Source organism: Peromyscus californicus, unplaced genomic scaffold (assembly GCF_007827085.1).
Source record: "Peromyscus californicus insignis strain IS unplaced genomic scaffold, ASM782708v3 Scaffold_4__1_contigs__length_199733344, whole genome shotgun sequence".
NCBI classification, from domain to species: Eukaryota; Metazoa; Chordata; class Mammalia; order Rodentia; family Cricetidae; genus Peromyscus; species Peromyscus californicus.
This window is the reverse complement of record NW_026294562.1, coordinates 45,346,925-45,373,044: the sequence shown is the minus strand read 5'-3', so window position 1 is coordinate 45,373,044 and position 26,120 is coordinate 45,346,925. Positions and strand designations below refer to the sequence as shown.

The window sequence follows — 26,120 nt, the reverse complement described above, 5'->3', positions numbered from 1 at the left end:
TAGATAGCCAGGTTTGCTTTTTGGCTTTGTTCCTCCATTAATCTTGGTCAAACTACTGTACCACTTCCTGCCTCACATTTCTCATCCGTTAAATGCGGGTAAAGTAGTAGCACCTCACTAATAATTAAACCAGTTAAAGAGGTCATAACAGTGTCAAGGACACATAAGTGCTCTGTACAGCTGGCTGTTGTTCTTAGCTTACATATCAGCTTGTGAAGTCCGTTCTTAGATGCCATATTCTTAGTTCTCATCTGACTCAGGTGACCCAACGTTCTGGATTGCTTATGCCCCAAGGAATGCTTCCAAATGGTATCAAGGGTCAAATAATTTTGGAAACATAAAGTTGTATCTCTTGGGGACATTGGGACCATGGTACCCTCAGTGTCTGTAAGGGACTGGCTTTAAGACCCACACATATACCATAATCCATGGATGTACCAATTCCTTATATAAAATAAGATATAGTATACCCACATCATCCTGTGTTCTTTAAAATAGTTCTAGCTTAATATAAATGTCATCTACATAGTTGTTTTCTGCCCATGTAGGCTTCCATACATGGTGCTATAGCTTCCATACATGGTGCCCTGCAGCAGAGATCATGCTGGGGTGTTTCTGCAGCCCAGGGGGCTGTACCAAAGGTGTGTCCCTGAGATCAAAGGGGAACAAAGCTCTTGGTTTCAGCCCTGACCAGCAGCAGAGCTCCCCACCTCGGGTGCACACCTTGCTACAGGGCAAGGTATGGAGGATACATTCTATTACTGTTGCCCGGGCCTTTGCCATAGGCAATCAGGCCCTCAGCTCAGTGTGGACAAGTGTACAGATGTGTAACTTGGAGAGGAGAGCTTCCCGTCCAGCGCTCTGCCTAAGCAATACAATGCACTTTTATTTCACCCATTGGTGAGTATTTGTAGAGCTTATTGTTTTTCGAGAACAGAGGAAAGTAACGGCTCCCCTCCCCAGTCCTACCTTTTGGGTCTAAGCTGTTCTTTTTCTGGAAAAGAAAATGAAGCTTGTGGCTAAATACTGAAATAAGCAGCGAGCTGTTTTCTGGTATTTCTTTTTTCTTTTTCAAGGGATGTGTCTAGGGCTTGGACAGATGGCTCAGTGGTCAAGAGCACTTGCTGCTCTTGCAGAGGACCTGAGTGGGGTTCCTGGGAGGGATTTTATGCCCTCTTCTGACCTTTGCAGGCACCAGGCATGCATTTGATCCACTTGCATGCACGCAGGCAAAACACTCAGACACATAAAATGTGTCTAGGTATGTTCAGATAAAAAAACAGACTAGGATTTAGTGTCTGGCTAACAGATTTTTTTCTATTAACAGCAGCTTTATGGAGGCACAGTTTATGTAAAACGGTGTGGTGAGTTTTGGTGAATGTGCATGCCAGTGCAACTGGCATCATAGTTAACATCCACAGCATTTCCATTACCCCACAGGTACCTTCCTGCCTCAGACCACCACTGATTTGCTTCTGTCAGGATACAGTGTGGTTCAGCTGGGTCTGGACCTACATGGAAAGGGAGCTGGATAGTTGTACTATTTGATGTCCAGCCTGTTTCCCTCAGTATGCTTTGGGGGTGATTTTTGTTGTTTTGTTTTGTGTATTGTTACCATCAGTGTTGGAAGCAGAATTATTTATACAAACCTTTCAGATAACTGTGTCAGAATTTCTACAGTTATGTGTGTGTTATAATAGACTATATGCATTTTGAAACAAGCCAGCTCACAATGAAGAGTGTCACCTGAAATGAGGTGCCTTGCACTTGTGAAGGCTGGGTGGCGTAGTGGCATGACTGATCACATAGCTGGTCTGTAACACGAAATGCTAAATGATCTTATAATAAAAAAAAAAAAAAACCTGGTGCTAGGTATTGAGGTAAATGCTGAAAGCTTCAGTTCCTGTCTCCTCACGCCTTATATACCTTTCTCCGCCCAGCCATCACTTCCTTCCTAGTGCTGGGATTAACGGCATGTGTGCTTCCAAAGTACTGGGATTAAAGGTGTGAGATCTCAACAGGCTGGCTTTGAACTCACAGAGATCCAGATGGATCTCTGCCTCCTGAGTGCTAGAATTAAAGGTGTGTGCCACCACTGCCTGCCCTCTATATTTAATCTAGTGGCTTGTTCTGTTCTCTGATCTTCAGGCAAATTTTACGTAGGTACACAATATATCACCACACTGGTCTGCTACTTACTGTGTGACAAGTAAGTTTTATCGCCACTGAGGCTCGGGGTCCAGTTTGTCTTTGCTGTCTCCCAAGGCTCAAGCAGTGTTAGGGGTTGGCCAATGAGCTGTGGAACCAGCAGAGGGGGCAGGATCAAACAGAACAGATGAGTTGGGCTGAGTCAGCCACTTGAAAGGGTCTGAGACACTGGCCTTCCAGTGGCCACAGGACTCTGTGTCCTAGATCTCAGCAGTCTTGTGGCAGGCCAGGTGTGACCTCTGTGACTGTGAAATAACTTTGTGAATGGACTCCTCTGATTAGGTGAGATTGTGGACTCTCTCTCTTTTCCTTGCCTCATGCCTTCCCTCCCCCCTCTTCCCTTCTCTGTCTTCCTCCCTTTCTTTGGGAGCACAGACCAAAACAAACAAAAAAACAAACAAACAAAAACAAAACATACTTGTGTGATCTTATAAGGAAATAAATGGACTCACACTCAAACTTAACTTTGAAAATGATTGCTCAGTGTTTATCACCTAAAGCTCTTAGGGTTTTCTTTTAAAGAAAAATGAAACAACATTAAATGTAGCCAGAAATAGTTTTATATAACTTCCAAAGATAAAAGATTTTTAACATGCCATTATCAGAATATAATATGTGGGGTTTTGTTTCTGTTTTAAACTATTTATTTTCGAGACAAACTCTCACTCTATAGTTCAGGCTGGCCTCAAAATAATGCAATTCTCTTATCTCAGCCTCCTAGGTATTGGAATTACAGGTATGAGCTACTTACTAGGCCTGTCTGTCAATTCCCATATATACACTTCTAATCCCAATAGCAGATACAAATGAACAGGTTAAGATAACTTCATTATTGAGAACAGTGAGAAGAACTGACAGATAGTTTTGTATGAGATATGGTGATGAGATTATATACTTGAAATTTTTTGAAGTGTCAAATAAATGTAAATACTTTCTGAAGTCAGTCATAAATAACACAAACAAAAAGCAATTTATTTACAAAAATGTCTTTCTTCAACAACAGTTATAGCCAAGAAACAGGGTTGCAACAATAAACTAACAGACTCCATTAATTGTGTTTAAGCTATTATGCCCAGAATAGCTTCTCTTAGTAGCTAGAAAGATGTCCTTCTGAGTTGTCCATTTGCACAAGGGCAATCATTTAACCAAAGGGGTCTGTGCAAGCAGTACTGGATACCTGAGGGTTCAGATGAGTCACGTTTCTTGGCTTTCTTCTCCTCCCTAGTTAGTTTTCTACTTTTCTCTTCTGCTGACTGTTCCTCTTTCTCTCCTCCATTGTGAGCTCTTTCTCAGCTTCCTCTTCTTTATTGTCAGCTCTTTTCTCTTTCTTTGTCCTAACAGAAACTGCTTTGTTATAGCCTTTTCCGGTTCCGAGCAATTTTAATCATAAATAATTGAATCCTGCGTACGAGGAAGGTGTTCTCGGAGTAGCCCTGTGCACAATCCAGTCACAGCAAAGTACCATCATTGTAGTCTTCTACGGTCCCTTCAAATTTTAAGCAGAATGGCCTCCAGTTCTCTTTAGCGGATTCTGATTTGAGTTCTTCTGGATCTAATACATCTACCCTGAGCTTCTAGGAATTTTCAGGGAACTCAGAGTAGATTTGGTCATCTACTTTTGTGAGTTTCAGGAACTGGGTCAACTGAGGAAGTTGAAGGAAGTCAGTTTGTAATAGACTTTGACATACTGTGTCAGCTGAATGGCCCAAGTCATCTCAATATCAGATTTGTTGCTATATGACTCAGCTTAGAGAGAAAGAGCATGGACCACGGACAGCACCTCCCCCAGAAACTGGCTGTAAGATTTCACTGGCAATATCTATGTTATAGCCAATAGTATGAGATTTTAAGTGCTGTCAATGATTGCATTCTGGGGCCAGCTCTCTGCAAGCAGTTACATGGCACTTCACATCTTAGGAGTCTTCTCACCTGCCTTCCCTGCATGTAAGCTCTCAGAAGTATTCCTATTCTCCATGCAATGTATAAACATAATCTCATGTTCTCTCTCTAAATTCTTCTCATCACAATATTGAACAACTCAAAACCAAAGGATTAATTTAAGCAGAAATCCTCTGTAGAATGTCTGACATCCTCCTCTCTTCTACTATGAAACATCGGTTAAAAATTATTTACATTCGTGTGTGTGTGTGTGTGTGTGTGTGTGTGTGTGTGTGTGTGTGTGTACGGTATGGACATGTGAGTGCAAATACCAGAGGAAGACAGAAGTGGTCATTGGATCCCCTGGAGCTGGAGTTACAGGCAGTTGTGAGCTTCTCAACTGAGGAGACAAGGGGTTGAATTCGGGTCCTCTGCAAGAACAGGGTTTACTCTTAGCTTCTGAACTATTTTTCCAGTCCCCCAAACACCACTTTAAGTATCCAAATAGCTGAAAATTGTTGTCATTTTCAAACCAACTCAGTAGCATGCCACATGCAGATGGGAAAGCTACATATTCTGTAAGTGATGCTTTCAAGGAGAAGTGAGAAGAAACACTAAAAGGAAAAGTTGTAGAAAAGAAGGTTCTGCTGAATCTCGTAGATGTGACAGAAGGAAAGGGTACTCGGTCTGATAATAGCATGATACTTGAGATGAATCTGTTAAAAAGAGAAACACACACACACACACACACACACACACACACCATATGTATGTTAAAAAGATGAATATGTTATATGGCTCATTGTTCTGGTCCAGTGTGGAGCACATCTTATTGCTGTTGGCAGATTCCCAGGGTGTCATGGAATGTCACATGGGGAGAGGAAAGCAGGGACTGAAGGACCCAGGCAAACTGCCCTTGATAACAGACCTACTCTCAAGATAAATCATTATTAACCCACTTAAACAATTCATTGAATGAATGGGCTGATCCATTCAGAAGAATCCCCTAGTCATCTTTTAAAGGTTCCACTCGATCAACCCTTTAAAAAAAAACTGTATTTGAGATGGTGTCTTTCTATGCAGTCTAGGCTAGCCTTGAGCTCAAGAACGTCCTGCCTCAACCTCCTGAATTTTGGGATTGCAAACATGTGCCACCACCATGCCCAGATTGGTCATACCTCTTAATATCTCATAACAGTAATTAAATTTCAACGTGAGTTCTGGAGGGAACAAATAATAACCAGGGGTGGGAGTAGTGAGGAAAAATAGAGTGAAGTGAACCAGTGTGGGTCGAGTCAGCCTGCAGCTTCATCTGGCCAGGAATCTTTATGTCACTTGCCAAAACTTCTAACAAGCCTCTATAGCAAAGTTGAATCTGATGCTCATACCATCAACATGTGCCACAGAAAAAGAAGACATGTATATGTTATTTTTATTATGAAAACTGGACCAAAATAGCACAAGAAGGAAGGCCACAAACTACCCTCACTTAAAATTGCTGATACAAAAATAGCCAAGGATGTTTGAAAAGCCACAGGAATCATACTGTTTTCTATTCACCTAAAATTATACACACATACACACATGTACACACATATAACACTTTTACACTTATGTATGTGTGTAGTTTAAATGAAATTATGCCACTTGAGGTGACAATGCTCTCCCCAAGAGCCATAGATCATCTTGCAAAACCTTCAGCTCCAGGCATGAGAGACTTACCTTTTGGTTTCTGGTCAGGGGAGTCCAAGAGACTCCCCAAACAACATAGGCTATGGCTGTTGCTCTTTGTTTCCTCCCAGAAGTTGAAAGTAAATCCTTATTGTTGAAGACACCACAAACTTCAGACAGGAGACTCGTAGGAGTTGAGCTGATCTGACCCAAAAGCCTCCTCCCTAAAGACTAGTTTTCATAGTACTAGAAAGAGTTAAACAAGCTGCCAAAGGAGGAAACCAACCAATAGTCCTACCCTACCCTACCCTAGACATTTGTAATGTCTATGAACCACAGTGATGAGCATAGCAAGATACCTTTAAATGTGCAGTGGTGGCACTTATATCTTGTGGGTAACCAATAGCTGTCTAGTTAGATTTAAGGCCTGCTGATCAGGAAGGAAATCATTGCTAACACTGTAAACCTAGCAAACTACCTATGGTTGTTGAGGTCATGCATGGATCTTAGCGGAGAACCTACTATTGCCACTTTTACTATTGCCACTTTCCTAAACCAGTAGAACTCCTAACAGCATTCTGAGTACTTATCCTTACACCTGCAGATAGACTTAGCTCTCACTGCTCATCAAAGAAGCTTCTCCCCACTTTTTGCAGCAGATGTAAACAATTACAGAGACCCACAACTGGTCAAAATTTGGAGACAACTGACTGTGGGATTCCCAGCCCCATTTGATACACCTACAATAACCCTACATTTGAAGCCCAGGGAACATCGCAGAGAGGGAGTGGAAAGATTGTAAAAACCAGAGAACCAGGAAGCCTGCTGTCAGATTGTGTCTTATAGTTATGACAGGGAAGCTGCACCCATGAAATCTCAGAAACACGGCTACCTAAACAACACCAGTTGACATGCCAACGTAGTTAGTGGAATCTTATAAAGCTCCACCCCTTGATGAAGAGTTACAGGTTATTAATAACTTCTCAGAGAGGAAATATTAGTCTTTATAAAGGATGAGTCCTCTGGTTATCTAATTGGACAGCCCTAACAGCATATACACACAAGTAACACTAAATGGACTCAGCAAATTGAAGTCATGTATCTTTTCATTTATATATATATATATATATATATATATATATATATATATATATATATATATATATATATATATATGTAGCAATAATAATCAAGAAAAAGAGTCCACTAATTTGGTAGGAAGAGAGTGAGAGGTTTGAGAGAGGAGAGGGGGATTTTGTAATTATGTTTTAATTAACAATAAAATAAATTTAAAACAATCAGTAAGTAGATCCTAGCAGTGAAAAAGTACATCATGACCAAAAGGGCTTATCATCATGAATAAATATCATATACAATTTGAATAATAAGGATTCAGTACTAGAAAATCTATATAGCTAAATACATTAAAATGGAGACAAGGGTCTGATATAAAACAGGATTGACCACTTTAAGACTTTGTAGGTTCTGGTGCTCTGAGATTTTAATACTAGATCATATTAAGAAACAAAATGAGAAAAAAATACCAAGCAATTTGATTTTGTTAATAGATGCTGAAAAGGCATACAATATGTATCCTGATTAGAAAAAGGTATAAAAATTTCAATATGGTAAACAATGCATACAAAAGCAAGTTTGGAGTATTTGTATCATAGCAGGTTTAAGAGAAGAAAGTTAGATATCACTGTTGTTATTTCAGGGTATTTTATCAGTATTATTTTTTTATAAGCTTAAGCCAAGGCAATTAAATAAGAGATCAAAATACATGATATAAATTTAGAAATAAAGGATAAAGTTATAATAGTTATCGTGTGGTAAGACCCATCCTGAATGTGGGTGAAACCATTTCATAAGATGGGCTCTGGACAGTGAAAAGGAAAGATCCAGTTGAGCACTGGTAAGTATGAATGCATTTATCTTCTCTCTGCTCTTGACAGTGGATGTGACTAGCTGCTTTAATTTCTTGCTGACTTGATTTCCCTATTTTGGTAAACTCTAACCTAGAATTGTGAGCAAAAATAAACTCTTCCTTCCTAAGTTGCTTTTGTCAAGACACTTTATCATAGCAATACCAATGAAACTAGGGCAGAAATTTGTACCAGGAGTGGGGTTGCTGATGAGCAACCTGACCACATGGTAACCATTGTTTGTAATAATTTGAATCCATTAAACATGGAAACTCTAAAGTAAGTGTGCCTGTATCTTAATTCATGTTGGCTCAGTTACTTGTGTAACATTGAGTGACCTTGAGTTGGTCATGTTGCTTCTGCTCTTCTGGGTTTTCTTATTTTTAAGATGTGGATAGTAGTACTTTCTTTAAGGGATGCTATGATGGTCAGTTGTACTGACTGCCACTGAGCTATAAAGTGAGAGGGAGTGGTATGAAGAAATAGGATGGGATTGGAGACACTCTCAGGGCCTTAGGAATCTGGAGATACATAAAGTGAACTAAATGTGAAAAATGTGTGCATGTAAGATTGGTTTGTCTTTGGTGGTATCTAAAGGAGCTGTACAGATAAGGTAAATAGAAAAAAGAGCAAGTAAAGGCAAGTGCTGATATTCTCAGACAGACTTTTCAGGAACTCTTTCTATTTCTATTTTAGGTAGAGGACCTAGGCATACATAGATTTGGATTCTCCAGAGGTCAAGAGAACTAAGAGTTTGGGTTCCTGTGTTAGCATGATGCTAAAAGCAGACAAGATTAGCATTAAAGAAGTGTGATAATTTAAAGGAAAGTAGGCCATGAGAAATTAGAATTAAATAGTAAGACTTGGAATCTGTTTAATGATTTTAAACCTCGGTTAAACTAAGTGAATAAAGAGAGGTCACTTCTCTGTGTTGTATGACCAAAGTCATTGCTGTCACTAAGACAGTGGGCTTTCTTGCCAAGGGCAACAATAGAGTGAGAAGGGACTGGCCAGCAAATACCCATTGCCTAAGTGACTCAAAGTTCATGGCCTTTAAATGGTAGGCCATCTTAAGCACGAAAAATGCATTAATTCCATCCCAATGTCCCAACCCTAAGTCTGAACCATCTAGTAGCAGAATCTCACAAACATGTTGCATATCACATCGTGTAAGTGACATATGTCTGAGAGTCTTTGTGATTCATCCAGAAGTTGACTTTCTGCCTAGCTGATAACCTCTTAAATCACATGAAGTTTTCAGTTTGCAAAGTACTGTGATGGGACAGGCAGAGGATAGACTGGCTCACTTTACAAGGGAGAACTTGGAGGCAAGAAATAGGCATAGGTTTTAAGCAAGTCCCAAATCCTACTGGAAGATTCCACTAGATTGTAAAGCTTCAAGCTCTGTCATCCCAGGCCACAGGAGCGATCTTGTCTTCCGGGACCACCAGGGCAGTGACCTCCACCTCTGCACCCAGGACCCTTGGCCCAGGGTGGCAATGGCAGCACCATCAACCTTTTTCTGTAGGATAATGCATGTTCACAGCTAGCTGTCACTATTGGCCTGGAACTGGAAGTGCCACAGTCTTCTCTGCTTCCCATTTCTGTCCCTTTCCAGCATAGCCGGTAATACTTCTGCTGGTGTAATGCCTCCTCTATTTGTGGCTTCTTCTAAGATGAATGAATGGACCCATAAATCCCAGCTCATGCTCTAGCGCACTGGTTCTCAACCCCTTTGACAAACCTCTATTTCCAAAAATATTTACATTATGATTCATAACAGTAGCAAAATTATGGTTATAAAGTAGCAACAAAAATAATTTTGTGAGTGCGAGTTACCACATGAAGAACTGTGTTAAAGGGTCACAGCATCAGGAAGGTTGAGAACCACTGCTCTAGCACATTTTCACCAGAAACCTAAACCTGTCAGTAAAAGCGGCTATGCTGGCAGACTCTAGAAGATTCTCTTCCACTCAGCAATTGTTGACTAAACTGTTGACTAAAGTGTTACTAACCACTCTCCAGCCTCTAAGTAAAAAACCTTTAAAAATTACATTTATTCATTTATTCAGTTGGTTTGTTTTTTACTCTCTCTCTCTCTCTCTCTCTCTCTTTCTCTGTGTGTGTGTGTGTGCGTGTGAGCTTGCATGCACATTGCCATGGCATGTGTCTGGAGGTTAGAGGACAAAGTATAGGAGTTGGTTCTCTCCTTCCAGCATGTGGGCCCTGGGAATTAAGCTCAGGTTAACTTGTTAGACTTGGCAACAAGAGCCTTTATCTTACAGGCCCAAACATTTCTTTTCAAATTTAAGAATAATTAGAAAAAGATATTGATAATTTCTTTCAGAAAAATCCTTTAAGATTTTATACTATCTCGACATACACATATGCACGTGTGTGCATGCATATGTGTGTGCACCCCCCCCAGACACACTCTTTTTGTTCCAACATACTAGCTAGAATCATCTTATATTCCCTTTAAAGACCCTCTCAACTCATGGTCTTCTACTGTCACACATGTTGGTTGATAGGGTATGACTCAATTCAATAATAAGATTATGCCTATCAATAATGAACAGTTTGGAATTGCTATTTTATTTTTGATAGGAAATACAACTGTGTATCTTTTAAAGTGTAAGTATTTTCTTCATATATATTTTTGTTTCTGAACTATCTGGAAGTTAGTTACAGACATCATGGCACATTAGTCCTTATTTACCATGTAACTCCTAATATAGAACATTGATTCTATCTATTAGATCATAGCTATAGCTAAGAAAACTGACAATAATTTCCAAATATCACCTACCATCTAGCTAATAACTCTAATTTCCTAATTGTCTCTCCTATTACTATATATTCCTCCTATCACTAATATCTTTTATAACTGGTTGTCTTTCTTTGGAGTCAGTCAAGTTCAATTCAGCTGTTTAATCTGTCCATTTTCTTCTCATTTGTGTGTTGTGGGATAGCCACCAGAGAAGACTGTTCAGGCATGGGTTTAAGCCAATAGAAGGTCTTTATTAGCTGGCCAGAGGCTACACTAGGTGTTTGGGATTCCAGCATAGCACCAAGCCTTTCTCAGGGTGAGTTTTTAAGCACAAACACCATATCCTGGGTTGACAGAACAGTGAACTAGACACAGAGCTACAGAAGCCATAAAGCAAGCTTATTACATTTAAAAAGTTTCCCAGAACTATGCACTTTGATGGATTAGGTCTTTGTTTTCGTTTTGGCTGGTGGTGCTGTCTACATGCTGAGTTTTACAGCCTGAATGGCACTTCCAATATGGAGTCAGTTGTGCTAAGGTCTGGGGCCCTGTTACATGTGAGTGTACCTGTGGAGAAGAGAACTTGGTGTTGACTGTCTTCCCCTATCTCTCTACTGGTAAGATAATGTACCAGTTTGATTTCTAATGCTGTGATAAACACCATAACCAAAAGCAACTTGGCGAGGAAGGGTTTACAAGTTAGGTTTACAAGTTAGACTGCCTACTGGCTTGCTCTCCATGGTTCACTTAGCTTGCTTTTTTCCACACAACCCAGGACCACCTGCCCAGATGTGGCACTGCCTTTGGTGAGCCATGCCTTTTGCTGGAAGCCATCATAAGGACATGGAAGAAAAAGGCTTTTGTTCTTTGCCTTCTTGTTCCTGCCATGCTAGCAAGTCCATCGCTTCACTAGCATTGGCGCCCACTTCTTCAGAATGCCAGCGTCTACTGAAGACGAGCTGAGACATCCAGCCTCACAGACTGAGAAACGACTGGATTATTGGACCTTTCAATCATGGGAAGCCACTGTGGGAGTAGCTGGACAACAGGCTGTAAGTCATCCTAGTAAACATCTCTATGTGTGTCTCTCTCTGTGTCTGTCTGTCTGTCTCTCGTATCTAACTTATGTTAAGTAGATAAAAAAAACTAACCAGTACATTCTATAATATATTGTGGTGGTTTGAATAGGAATGGCTCCCATAGGCTCATAGGTTTGAATGCTTGGTCACCAGGGAGTGGCACTATGGGAAGTGTGGCCTAGTTGGAGTAGGTAGGATCTTGTTGGAGGAAGTGTGTCACTGGGAGTGGGTTTTGAGGTTTCAACAAGCCAGATCCAGAGTCTACCTCTCTCCTGCGGATCTGAGCTACCTCTCCAGCACCATGTCTGCCTGTGTGTCATCATGCTACCCACCATGCTGATAATAAACTAAACCTCTCAACCTGTAAGAAATCCCCAATTAAATGCTTTCCCTTATAAGAATTGCCCCGGACATGGTGTCTCTTCACAGCAAAAGAACATTGACTAAAACATATATTGCACATCTGTTTTTCCTCTTAAGTGAGTTACCTATTCACAGTCCTATTTATTTTACATAAATTATACTATTTACATGATATATAGTATATATATATATATCATATATAGTACTTAGAAATGTCAATTTATTGTATTTTTGCAATATCTTTCTGGTTTATTGTTGACTTTAAATTTTTGTTTCCTTTTTAAGGTATAGACATTTTTGCATACAGAGTCATACAAATAAAATTTTCAATGAATACCAGATTACCTCCTTCAAATTAGAATATATATTCTCTTGTAGACATTTGATAAGTATTTGTTTTAGGAAATAATGATTGGCCTTGGGGTCAGAGTTTTGAGATTGTATCATTTCATTATGGGAAAATGTGGAGAGGAGTTGAGGGAGCAGACAAAAATTCATCTGGGAATGTTCCAAAGAAAGCATCGAGGAAGGAGGCTTGGTGAAGAACTAGGCTTAGAGTCCTTGGACAGTTGCATGTGTGAACAAAAACTGTAAGGTTTGCTTAGCTGGCAGTGACAGGTGATGTTTCAAACTAGACGTTTGGACTTAGATTCTTCTGATCCTTGTACTGTCCTTGCTGTTTGCCAGCATCTCCATCTGTTTAGCACCACCATTTAGTGACAACAGCCGAGTCACTCACTTTCAAAGGCTCCTGGAAGAAGTCTTCCATTTTGGGAAGGGGGTTCTTAGAGTACAGAATTATGTGTTTGTTAAGCTTCAGGATTTCTTAAATGGCAGGACAGAATGAGGAAGGGGTCACACATGCAAAGGATTATATACCACATCTTTGCTGAAGGTCATATTTGTTCCACTGTTTACCAAATATACTTGTAGTAGAATATTATTTTAAGGTGTGTTTCTTTTGTTTATGTTGCATTTGTTCAGCTCTGTGAAGCTGTGTTACTGTGCCTGTCTAAAACACCTGATGATCTAATAAATATCTGAATGGCCAATATCAAGGCAGGAGAAAGGATAGGTGGGGCTGGCAGGCCAAGAGAATATATAGAAGGAGAAATCTGGGAGGAGAGGTCTAGGAGTGAGAGAAAGAGGGAGGACTCTAGGGCCCAGCCATCCAGCTACACATTAAGCCACGGAGTAAGAGTAAGATTTACAGAAGTAAGAGAACAGGAAAAGCCCCCAGGCCAAATATAGCTGGGTTAATTTAAAGTTAAAGAAAGCTGACAAGAAACTAAGCCAAGCTAAGGCCAGGCATTCATAATTAAGACTAAGCCTCTGTGTGTGATTTATTTGGAAGCTGGGTGACGGGCCCCCCAAAAAGAATAAAAACAAATAATCTGGGCTGTGGTGGTGCACGCCTTTAATCCCAGCACCTGGGAGGCAGAGGCAGGCAGATCCCTAAATTCAAGGCTAGCATGGTCTATAAAGTGAGTTCCAGGACAGCCAGGACCGTTACACAGAGAAACCCTGTCTCAAAAAATAAAAAAAAGAATAAAAACAACATATACCTCACAAATATTTCCATAAAACTAGCTTTGTGAAAAATACTAGAAAACACTTATGCTTGTCAGTGTTTAAGCCTAAGTTTTACTAGCCTCTCTGCCTGGTTTCTCTTTGCTTTCCACTACTTTCATTCAATCAGTGATGTATGGATACACCCTTAATGGTGCAGAGTTTCATGTCTCAGGGTCTACCAGAAAATTGTCCATGATGATTCCTTGGGTTTTCTAGAGATTGGTTTTCACTGGCTGTTTGAACACAAGTTGCCCTAAAGTCAATTGCTAGTTAGTGACCCAAGCCTCAATCTTGGCTGTGGGTTTTCCATTCTAATGAGAATCACTGTGATGAAGGAGCAGTGATTTGAATAAACAAACATTTACTGAGTACCAACTGTGTGCAAGACCTAGTCATGCCGTTGTTGTTCGATTTGTTTGAATAAAATGCTATGTGTGCACCGATGCAGGAAACAGAGGCAGGCAGGGTAGAAGGAAGCTTGGAAAGTTTTCAAGATTAATTAGCATGAAGGTGGGGCATTTGGGATATCTGGCACCAGATAGTAATCAACAGTACTAATTATACGCTCGTATGAAATCATTTATGGTGGATGGATTGGACTGGGTGAGCCAGGGTGGTGAAGGCTGCTGCAGCTGCTCTCCGCTCCTCCTTAAGACATATTAACAGAGGACATATATTTCCATCTGCTGGTGAATTTTATTCTGTTGGAATTTTTCTTAAAAAAAAATGACCCCTATTTTTCATTTATAGTAGAGAACTGATAATTGTGAATGAACTTTACAGACATACAAATCATCTGCTCAGTTGAGACAGTGTTTTCTTATTAAGTAGATGGGACGGTCAACACATTGCCGGGGACCTTGAGGCACTAGCTTTAAATGGTGCGGCTTCGTTGCTAGAGAAGAGTCCCTAATGTGGTCTAGTCATCATTATCCCTACTGGGAAACGAGGTGCTGTTTGGAGCTGAGTAGACTGGCTGGGGAGTCAAGAATGGGTTTCCAAGTCTTTGAGCAAGCCACACCTTAGCAGTGTGTCCTAGCAGGTTCATGTAAGTGCTGTGGTGAAGCTAGTGTGGCCTCTCTCCAGTTCCACTTGAGCTGGGTTCTCTTTATTAATCACACTTTGTATTGCACCTTAGCCCGAGGGCACTAGGGAGATACTCATGCCATTGCAGGGAGACTAGTTCAGTTCCACTATGTTTCAGGTGCATAATCAGCATTCAGTGTATTTAGTATTTATCATTCTGGCGTAAGACATAAAAATAAAGAGCATCTCTCTCTTCTTAAAAAAGAAAAGCAAACTAGTTAAGTTTTTTTTCAACGAAAGGTCACATATAATATTCTGTCCTCCACATTCTCTGTAAATTGTTATGGAGATCTTCAGTTTGTCAATCCTATAGGATTAACCAGATTTGGGGTAAACTGTATTTGTCGAGCATAATTTCATGGGTTGTGTGAGTCTGTATGCAAAGGGGTAGGATGCTTGGTTCTCTTTTGTTTTACTAGCTTCCCTTGATTATATTTGTCTAAAATCATTAGAATTCATGAAGTGTTATGTTGATTCCCTCTTTAAAAACAAAACTGATGGCTATTTAATAGAAAGGGAGACTTTCTCTTATCAATTATCTGGTTAATTTGCGATAGTTTATATAGGAAAGTCAATATAAATGCTTAATTTGGGCATGAAATCAAGGATACTTCCCCTCTCACTGAGCAACCAACAGAACCTAGACTAGGACAGTTTTCAGATGAACAAGTTATTGTTATTTGTTTTAACTAATTAATATGTTTTAGCTAATTAATATCATTTAAATAAACTTGGGACTAGTAAAATGAAAGTGTGCTGATTAGTATTTTGTCAAGTTGATACAAAGTCATCTGGGAAGAGGAAGCTCAATTAAGAAAATGCCTCCTTCCGATTGGCCTGTAGGGGGCATTCCTTGATTAATGTTTGATGCAAAGGACCTGCTTCACTATGGGTGGTGCTACCCTGAGGTAGGTCATGCCAGGAAGTAGGAAAAAAGGTAGCTACCATGAGCAATGGAGTCTAAAGGCATATGAGAAGATGGTCACCCTGTCCTGCGGAGATCAGAGGAAACCCTGAGTGAATGTGTGTTGCTCGCATGAGCACAGCCATGTCAAGGACCCCAATGTCGCAGACATATGGGAATGGCAAAGGCTTCCTCTGGTCCAAATGTGAATGTTGACAATGTGTGGCAAAGCTGTCAACCACAGCTTCCTCCTCTGGATTGATGGTAGTCTAAGACTGCTCCCTACAGAGACCTCCTACCCAGGTCAGCTATACCTGCCTCCAGCTGTGTACAATAAAGACATCTCTTTATTTGGCTGTATACAGCAAACCTGTATCCTCAATTCAGATGTGTAAAATAAGGATGCTGAGGTTCTGGGATGCAGTTGGTCCCTCCATCAGGGTGAGCACAACCCACCTTATCTTGTTTTGTACATATGTCAGTGTGTCTGTTCTTTCTCCATTCCCTCCTCGCCCCAGTCAGGTTTCCAGAACAATGCTGCAAAGAGATGTAGGCTGAGCCCTGCTGCTGACTTATGTCCTGGACTGGCTAGTTCTATGTTGATTTGACACAAGCTAGAGTCATCAGAGAGATGACTATTCTTAATCTCTCAATCGAGAAAATGCCTTCATAAGATTGGGCTTCAGGCAAACGTGTAGGGCATTTTCTTTATTGGTGACTGATATAGGCGGGCCCAGTCCATTGTGGGTGGGGCCACCCCTGAGCTGGTCGTACTGGGTTGAATAAAAAAGCAGGCTGAGCAAGCCAGTAAGCATCACTTCTCCATGGCCTCTGCAACAGCACCCACCTCTATGTTTCTGCCCTCACTGCTTTTGATGATGGACTATTATATGGAAATTAACCATTTCATCCCCAAGTTGCTTTTCTTCATGGTATTTCATCACAGCAATACTAACCTTAACTAAGACATGGCCTAGAGGCAGAAGCAGGGTACATGAGAGCATGGATATTGAAGGTACTGTGAGGCTGGCATGACTAGATAGTATTTTAGGAAATACTTGACTTCAGATTAGGAAGAAATGTGCATGTGGAGGAACTGTGGGAGATTTTATAGGAAAAGTGAGATTTAAACTTAAGGTATTAAATTGTCTTGGTAGATCGAGGGGGTAGGCAGTTTGGTGAGACAGAGAGATGGATCACAGCCATTAACTGAAGCAATATATGTAAATGCACAGAAGCTAGCTGAGCCTCTGGTGGAAACCTAACATGGTTGTTATAGCCAGACTTAGGCCAGAGCGTGGCAAGAAGGATGCCAAGTGAGACACTGGGGGACCTGGAAGGAGTTTGGTGTGGGGAGAAATCAGACCCCGGGTGGGTGACAGGGAGAGGAGGCTGGGACTAATCCTAGACAGTTCTGCAATTTGACATTCCAGCTTCTCCCAGGTTTTCTAGGAAAACTGAAGAAGTAACTCAAACCCCATATTTCAGGGATATTTGCATTTTCATAGGAATCAAACTGGTAAGTTACAGTCGGATATGTCCAGTTGATGGACAAGTATCTCAAGTAAGATGGGAGCCCGGTGGCCTTTTAAAGCTATATGTCTGGTTCAAATCAGGCGCCTTTAACAACCAGACAATCCAAGTACTGGAGTTTCTTTCTTTCTTAAAGTCAGTACTGGTGTGGCAGGGGTAATAGAGGGCATCTAGGGAATCCTGAGCTCATTCTCTGAAATGGACAAAGAATTCAAATTCTGGGAAAGACTGAAGACCAAGCCCCAGGGAAAGCTAAAGTAAAAACTACCCCTTTGGGAAGGCCCTCAACTGACTCTGGCTTGAGTGGGGCCTCTAGATCCTCCCCTTTCCCACATTGGTCCTATTTAGATACCCACCCTGTGCCTTTCCCTTTTTCTCCTTTAATGTCCTTTGGGAATAAGAAGTGCCATCTCAGGGAGTCAGTTTTTTCCTTTTGCTCTCTACCGATTTTCCTAATTCTTCCTCACTGGGGATTGAACCTAGGGCCTCATTCATGGCAGTCAAATGCACTACTACTGAGGCATAGCCCCAGTGACCCAAACTTACTGTTAGCTGTTCTTATCAGGTCATTCCCAAATAGCTATTTTTACAACTCCTCCTGCCTGTTTCATTTCAGAAAGGACACTAAAGCATATAGACATACGGTTTCTAGAAAGCATGTTAAATGGTAAGAGCAAGTACATGCAATTTTATATATGAGCTAGATCTCCTAACTTTTCTATTCCATCAAAAGCCTTTCTGGGGAACCTGGAATGATATGATTGGAAAGTATTCCCCATTTAAAATTTTTTCTCCTTGATAAGCCTAATAGACCATTTAAGTGCCTTTGTATGTTGAAGAGAGTAAGCATGGTGGATGCCTGTGATACGTCATACAGATCCATACATTTTAATGCAAAGGTCAATCTGCTAAGTTTATTAAGATGATTTGCCTGAGTAAGTATAATGCTGAAAAGTCTTTTGGCCATTGAAAGACAGATTCTGGTCAGGACTCTGATAGATCCCCACCAAACCAGGCAGGGAGAGAAATTCCAGTGGACATTCATCTACTGCGGAAGGACAAGTCTGCCCGGGGCTGTGGGCCAGTGCACTGTGTGCTGAATGGGAGAAAACATCTGGCGTGGAATGCACACCCTGGCTCTGCTCCCTCTTCTGCAGGCTCTGGTTCCTTCACCTACCAAGCACATTGTTGATCCTGACTCTGCCACTGCCATTCACCTGCAGGGCAGTTTCCCTTGAAGGTCTGCTCCTCCACTTGTTATGGGTCCCTTGCGGGGTGGTGGCTCCTCAAAACCACATTTGCTGGTTATCATGCATGTGGTAGTCACCCTGTCTTCCCTCTACCCCCACATAGTCTTCCTCCACAGCCCTCATGCCTAGTTGTTTGTATCCAAGTGCCCACTAGCATGTAGCTGCAAGGGGGCCGGGGCTGTCTGTCTGTACAATGTCTACACTTCAGTACATCAGAAAAAAAAATGTGGCTGAATCCATCTGCTTGTTCTTGCTCCTAAATTAGACTATCAGGGACAGGACTGTGACCTCATGTGGTGATATTTCATTTGTATGTTAATAAATAAAGTTTGCCTGGAGATCGGAGGACATAGCCAGCGATAAACAAAAGTCAGGCAGTGGTAGCACACGCCCTTAATCTGATCACCTGGCAAGCAGAGTCTCTGTGTATTCGAGGACACACTAGGGGAACAGCCAAGTGTGGTGACACACACCTTTCATCCCAGTACCAACCATAGAGACCTGGAGGTCTGTACATACAGGCAGTGACAAGGAAGTGAGGTAGCTGGGTCAAGAGCCAATGAGAAGGCAGAACAGGAAGGTAATAAAGGTGCAGGTTAGACAGGAAGAAGCACTCACTTGGGAAGCTACCGTGACGTGGTGAGCTAAGGTTAGCTGGTGGCTCTCACTATTTCCCTGATCTCTACGGCTTTCACCCCTGTATGTGGCTCGGTGTTTCTTATTTAAGAAGACTGTTCAGAAACTCATCTACAACCTCAGCTTACCCAGTCAGAGCCCTCTCGTTACTCTAGCTTCTGTCGCTTCTATGGGGGGCATGGGTGATAGTCCTTGGACCAGTCTCCTTTGCTCTGAGTCAGCGTGGGTCTTTGCTACCTAACAGTTGGCGCCTTGGCTGCTGCTCAAATGGAAACAACACTGCAGTGTCCCACACTCTGTCCCGGCACATTTGACACCCAGGAGGTGCCAGCGGACCGCAGCTAGACCGGTCCTGTGTGTGACTCAAGCAGTTGGCCGCATTACATATTAGTTCACACTTGTTCTGTTCCTGCAGCTCCCACCTGACTCTAACTAGGCTAGTTAAGGGCAGGTTGTTTTCGGCCTTCCCCCACACCACCGCCTTCCTCTCTCTTGTCCATTGTACGCCCTCACTTCGATGATGTGGTCAGTTTCGTCTGTGCTCTGCACATTTTATTCCACCATCACAAACACTTTTGTTCAATGTGCATGAATTTTTAAGATAATTGGATCTTTATACTATCATTTACAGTTAAGGGCAACCCCCTGAAGGTTTTGGAGAGATAAAGGTTGGGAATGGCTAGTGTAGAAGCAGAGAACTGGGATTCATCCAATACCCATGGCTACTGGAAGGGAGTGCAGGCATCCTTCCCAAATTAAATACTGTCTCCAGGCTGAGGAAAAACCATTATAGAAAATAGATAAAAGCCAAAGAATCTGAATTGACTTTTTAGGAACATATACCTTAAATATTAAAGTGGTTTCGGTGCTTTCCCAGCCCTAAAGTTTCCCTTCAACTTTTTAAACCTATGAAAATGTGCAATACCAGTAAACACTAAGCATTTTGTTTAAATATTAAACTTTAAAGTGCTACATCAATTTTTAATGTGCAAGCTATCCTTGAAAGGCTCCACTAAGCTGCTCTTCCCCTTCAGAAAAACACTTGCGGGGCATCAGCCAAGCTCTCCCATTACAGGGGAGAGGCCACGGGCTTCAGGCACTCTGAGGAACATCTCTGGGAAGACAATATGAGGACACACACTTTGCACCCCTTACAGTCTCCATTTCCAAGACTGCTTTAACCAGTCATGTCTCAGGAAGCTGCAGCCCCAGGAACTTCTTTAGTCAACAGTTTAGTCAACGATTGCTGAGTGGGAGAGAATCTTCTAGAGTGTGCCAGCATAGCAGCTTTCACTGGTGGGTTTAGGTTTCTGGTGAAAATGTGCCAGGGCAGTGGTTCTCAACCTTCCCTTAATACAGTTCCTCATGCTGTGGTGACCCCCAACCATAAAATAGTTCTTGTTTCTACTTCATAACTGTAATTTTGTTACTGTTATGAATAGTAATATAAATATCTATGTTTTCCAGTGGTCTTAGCTGACCCCTGTGAAAGAGCCATTCCGACCACCAAAGAGGTTGTGACCCACAGGTTGAGAGTCACTGTGCTAGAGGGAGAATGGCACGTGCCATCTAATGAGTTACTGCACAATTTGAAGGGGGAGTTTTGGGCCATCTGGACTGTCCGCGTTATATATTATCATAGGGTTGTTCCCTGTTCTTTGTGGTTACGTGACTGGTAAGGACCTAAAGTGATTGGGACAGGGATTTGCAGAAAGGCAGGTGTGAATACGGAAGTTGGTCTCAGGTAGGACCACCCTACCTGATGATAGAGTGTGTTTTTTTAAGTGCTGTAGCACTGTAAGGGAAATGCCTCTGAGAATGAGCTTAAACAAGAAAAGGCTAACATTGTGCATGGCAGCACATGTCTCTAGTCCCAGGATTACAGAAGCAGGATGATTGTGATTTCAAGGTCTGCCTGTGGTATATACTAATTTTCAGGTCAGTTAGACTAATTCACAGATTCACAGATACTGTCTTAATACTCAGAGAGAGAGAGACAGAGACAGAGAGAGAAAGAGGGACAGAGAGAAAGGCAGAGAAAGAAACAGAGAGATATGGAGAGAGAAAGAGACAGAGAGATGCAGAGAGACAGACACACATAGAGAGAGACATAGAGACACACATAAAGAGACACACAGAGTGTGTCTGTACACAGACACACAGACAGACAGAGATAGAGGCAGAGAAAGAAGCAGAGAGATGAAGAAAGAAATAGATAGAGACAGACTCACATAGAGAGAGACACATAGAGAGATACACACAGAGAGACAAACTGAGAGAGACACAAAGGGACACAGAGAGAAACAGACACACACACACACACACACACAGAGAGAGAGAGAGAGAGAGAGAGAGAGAGAGAGAGAGAGAGAGAGAGAGAGAGATTGAGATTTGGTCCATGGCTTTGGAGGTTCTACTGCAGGTGCTAGCTAGCCCCCATGACTCTCAGAATCTGACAGAGCAGCACACCGGGATAGGATATGTACTGAAGGAAAGCCACTCACTTCACGAGTCAGAGAGCAATGAGAAACACAACACAAACAAACAAAAAACTCAGGATCTCACAATCCCCTTCAAGGACCTTCTTCCAATGCCATAACTTCCTCCCTCTAGGCCTTACCCTGCAAAGGCTCCAGCACCTCCCAGTAGTGCTGATGTGCTAGATCTAAGCCATTAACACAATAACCTTCAGAGGATATTTAATACCTACATTATAGCGAGAACTAATCATAGGCTTCATTTCTTTACTTCTGGTCTAGTTTTATTTCTGTTGCTGTGATAAAATGTGCTGACAGGGAAGAAAGGGCTTACTTGGCTTATATAGCTGGTTACAGTCCATGGTTGAGGGGAAGTCAAGGCAGGAACTTAGAGCATCATATCTGCAGTCAAGAGCAGAGAGAGAATAAACACATTGTTTGTTCACTTGCTAGGTACTCAGCTAGCTTTTTCAAGTTGAGGCTGCCAGCCTGTGGCTCATTCTGCATTTTACCTTGCATGCACTGATTATTTGAGCTCCCATGGTCCATCTCACCTTCCTGAAACACTCAGCCCCCATAGCCTATTTGCAAACCCCAACCAAAATCTAGGGACTATTATCACAATTCTCTTTCTCCCCATACTTAAATTTGACTCTTTAGAACCTTTCTTTAGATACAATTACTATCTTAAAATTTAAAGTTTCTGTCGTGATATTAATAGTGTTTAAGTTTTCCAAAATGAACAATAAATTTTCCTAACAGTGATCTCTGAAGTCCCCAGAAGGATGATGGGGCCCCACAACAATGATTCTACCTGGTTCATAATAATGCCATCTTTATAAAGCTGATAAACTTCAAAGACCAGCCTTGGACTACAAACTGCTCAGAACAATTTCAAGGTGGCTAGCTGAGATGGTCCACCATCTTACACCACTCTAGCCAGATAAGCTTTACCTATTACTCTGAGACTGGCTACAAATGTTACAGCTAGTCCTCATGAGACTTAATCATTGTTTTAGTTTTTTTACAGGATTCCACAGAGATACCATCACTCCTTAGACAGCAGGAAGCAATTCTAAGAAAATGATGCCTCCTCTACCAACAGGTATTTTTTTTTAATTTTTCTTAGGGTTATGGATAACAGTCATCTGTAAGGGATTGGTTGTAAGTTGTTATAGGGTTGGGGGTGGAACAATAAAGTTTAGACTCAGGAATCTCTTTTGGAATAGAAAAAAGGGGGATAGACAGGATAGGATAAGAAGGTAGATTATTGTATCTACTTATAAACTAAATTAGCAACTATCAGTTTTAGATAATTTGCATTAGTATAGATTCTTGTGTATTGACACAAATGTAAAATTATTTTTTATTCCTGTTTATTTGTATATTGATACAAAGTCAAAACTATATTTGTCATATTGTACATACATTCCTACTTCTGTTTAAAATATTTTTATATATTGATGCAAATGTAAACTTATATTTGTCTCACTGTATGTATGTTCTACTTCTGTTTAGGATATTTTGTATATTGATGCAAATTAAGGATATTTTTGTCATATTGCACTATTCATTTCTACCTCTGATTAAGATATTTTTGTATATTGTCACAAATTTGAGGTCATTGTCCTTATACTATGCAACTGTTTACAGATTGTTTATTTTTATAATATGAAGCCTTAGTCTTTAAGCTATATATGTTGATAAGAATTACAGGTTAATAGTCACCCATGCATGTCAAACATATAATCATGTTAGTTAGGTTTTCTAGATAAACAGAGATATATTTCAGATGGATAGGTAATCTTCAAACACTTCAAAGACCCAGAGAACATGGCATTTAATGTTTTAATTTTGTTGAAGTGAGACATCATTGCTCCCAGCAGCACTGATCTACTCCTGAGAGGATGCTGGGCATTGAAGACACTTCAATTGGAGTTTGCCTTTTTCTTGACAAAACTGGCCTGTTGGGGAAAGAACTGCCCTTGCCTTGACTACTGACAGTAAGCATGAAGTTTAATCAGAACAAGAAAATTGCTAGAAAAAGCGTCTGTTGAATCTTGCCAAGACAGAGTAGGATAGTCCTTCAAATTTTCCTGCTTCTGAATATGGTCTGTCAGATACTCTAAGCCTATAGCCAAAGTTGAATGCCCCAATAATGCAGAGAAACATTGGATGTACAGGCAGCCAGCTGTTTCTGTCATTTCTTGCATTTTTGGAAGTTGCTTGACTGCACTTTCTGTTTACTCAGGTAATATTCTTCTTATTCTCAGGTCTTTGATAGGGTTAAGGACTAGATTGTTATAGTTACAATCCTTTTGCATTTTAGCTAAGAGCATTTCAGGTACAAGATTCAGATTTTTCAGGATAGAACAGCTTTTCGAGTATTCTAACTTGCCAATTACCTTTGGCCTAGACGTTTAGTATGTTTAGTATGTGTTTCTTACTTGATGTTGTTCCTATTGGTTGTAGTTCTATTTTTGTTTATGTTATTAGCTTTTCTTTCTTCTAGACAATACTCTATAATTGTTCTTATATTATATAGCTTTGTGTTAGCATTAGAACCCTTTTATTTAGACAAAAAAGGGAAGTGTTATGGAAATACTTTTCATTTAGCCAATGGCTTTGAGATAACAAGCCTCAGGGCATGGTCTTGTCTGTGTAGATGACCACTTAAGAGCAGAAAGAGAAGGGTTGTGCTCTCTCTTAGGTGGTTGAGACCGAGTCAAGTGGGGGAGCTGCTTGCAGTTGGTCCTGATTGGTGTTGAGCAGAATGGTATCAGATCAGCAGTACATCTCTATTGTTTTGGACTAGTGAGTTTGTATTCCTATTGCACCCGCTAATAAATTAAGATATAGACTTTTATAGGCTCTTGTATCAGGAAATGGTACCATCTGCATTCAGGATGGGTCTTCCCACTTCAGTAAACTCATCCAAGAAAATCCCTCAAAGGCATGTCTACTGGCCAGCCCCAGTGCATAGACTCATTGTCTCTTCCCACATGATCCCAGATTGCATCAAGTTGACAGTTAAAGCTGACCATCACAGCTTTCTTCATTTAATCATTTTGGCTCAATTCTTGAAGTTCTTTATTAAGGGTCCCAAAGTCAGGAAGGTCTATGTGCTTCGGAAATGTCATGCTAAGTGCTAGTGTGTTTGAACCCAAGAAGTATGGGGAGGGTGGTACAGGATGGAGTTGGGTTTGAAGCCTTCCCTGTCATTAGCCCATGCAATTAGCCATGCCACAAGAATAGGCAGGCCCACACACCTTCTGAAGTCCATTCTGGTCTTAGAAGGCTCTGGGAAGCTGTGTACTGGAATGTTCAACCCCCAAGGCTAATCTTTACTCTTACCACTCTACCAGATTGTTTGCGATATAAGCTTGACAATTCTGACTGAAAAATCAGGAACAATAGTAAAAGAATGATGAGAATGCTTGCTATTTGAGATTTCAGGGCCAAGTATTTTATAATGAATTGCTGAATTATGAATAGCATGTGGGAAAAATGATGTGCTTGGATTCTAGGCCTAGATCTTTACTAGCTACCCAAAAGGACAATATTGTGCTTGAAAACGTATGATCCTTCCATATCCTACCACAGAGACACTTTCATATCCATATTTATTGTTTTCCTATTCACAATGGTAAAGAAATGGGACCAGCCTGGATATCCATCAACAGATGAATAGTTAACAAAAAATGCTGCATGTACACAATGGATGTCTATAAATAAAAATGAGACTATGAAACTTGAAGGGAAATGGATACAATTGCAAAGTTTCATATTCAATGAGGAAACAGACTCAGACAAAAAGCATGTATGTATGTAAATGAGTGAGAGTGCAGGTAAAGGCTGAGAAACAAGTCTGGAGGGAGGGTACAGGGTGTGCTGGGGGACAGGAGAGACAAGGGGCCAGGGGAGGAGAGCCAACTCAGATTTTGTTTGGAAATGTCATAATGAAATCTAATACTTTTGTTTTGAGATGGGATTTCTCTGTGTAACAGCTCTGGCTGTCCTAGAACTCACTCTGTAGATCAGGTTGGCTTCAAACTCATAGAGACCCACCTGCCTCTGCCTCCCTAGTGCTGGGATTAAAGGCGTGTGCCACCGCCACCCAAGTTAAATCTAATCCTTTGCATGCTAATTAAAAAAAAACTAAAGGTGCTGGAGCAGTGACTCAGCTGTTAAGAGTTCTTGCTGCTCTTGCAGAAGACTTGAATTTGGTTCCCAGCACCCACATGGTTCACAACTATCTGTAACTCCAATTCCAGGGAATCCAATAAAACACTCATACACATAAAATAAAAATTTTTAAGTTAAAAAATAAATTAATACAAAGTAAATTGATAGCCTACTATGTACACCTGTTATCTTCACTTTCTGATAGACAATCTGCTAACAACATATGGCTATCTAAATTAAAATCACATGTGACATAAGTCACTAACTTTGTGACATTTACCACACTTCCCTTACCTGGAGCCACAGGTGGATGAGGGCTCTGAGAGTGGACAGCACAGGTATGGAACATTTTTATCATGGTGCAGAATCCTCTGGGGGCAGCATTGTAGGCAGTACGAAGAGGGTAAGAAATGTGGGCATTATGCTGTTTCCACCAAATGCCCTCTCCTGCATCCCTCTATGGTTGCTCCAAACCTCAGCTGGCTCAGGCTTTGTTACTTGCCACTTCTTCATCACTTTGAACAGGGGCTGTGACTTCTGTGCTGTAGAGGAACTGGTGTTAGATGTGGACCTTTCTTCCTGT

General features: G+C 41.1%; 1 pseudogene; it reads right to left on the bottom strand.

Annotated features, from left to right (window-relative positions):
* Positions 1–47: 47 nt before the first annotated feature.
* Positions 48–25,895, bottom strand: LOC128123746 (protein PBDC1-like; annotated as a pseudogene).
* Between the last annotated feature and the right edge of the window lie 225 nt (positions 25,896–26,120).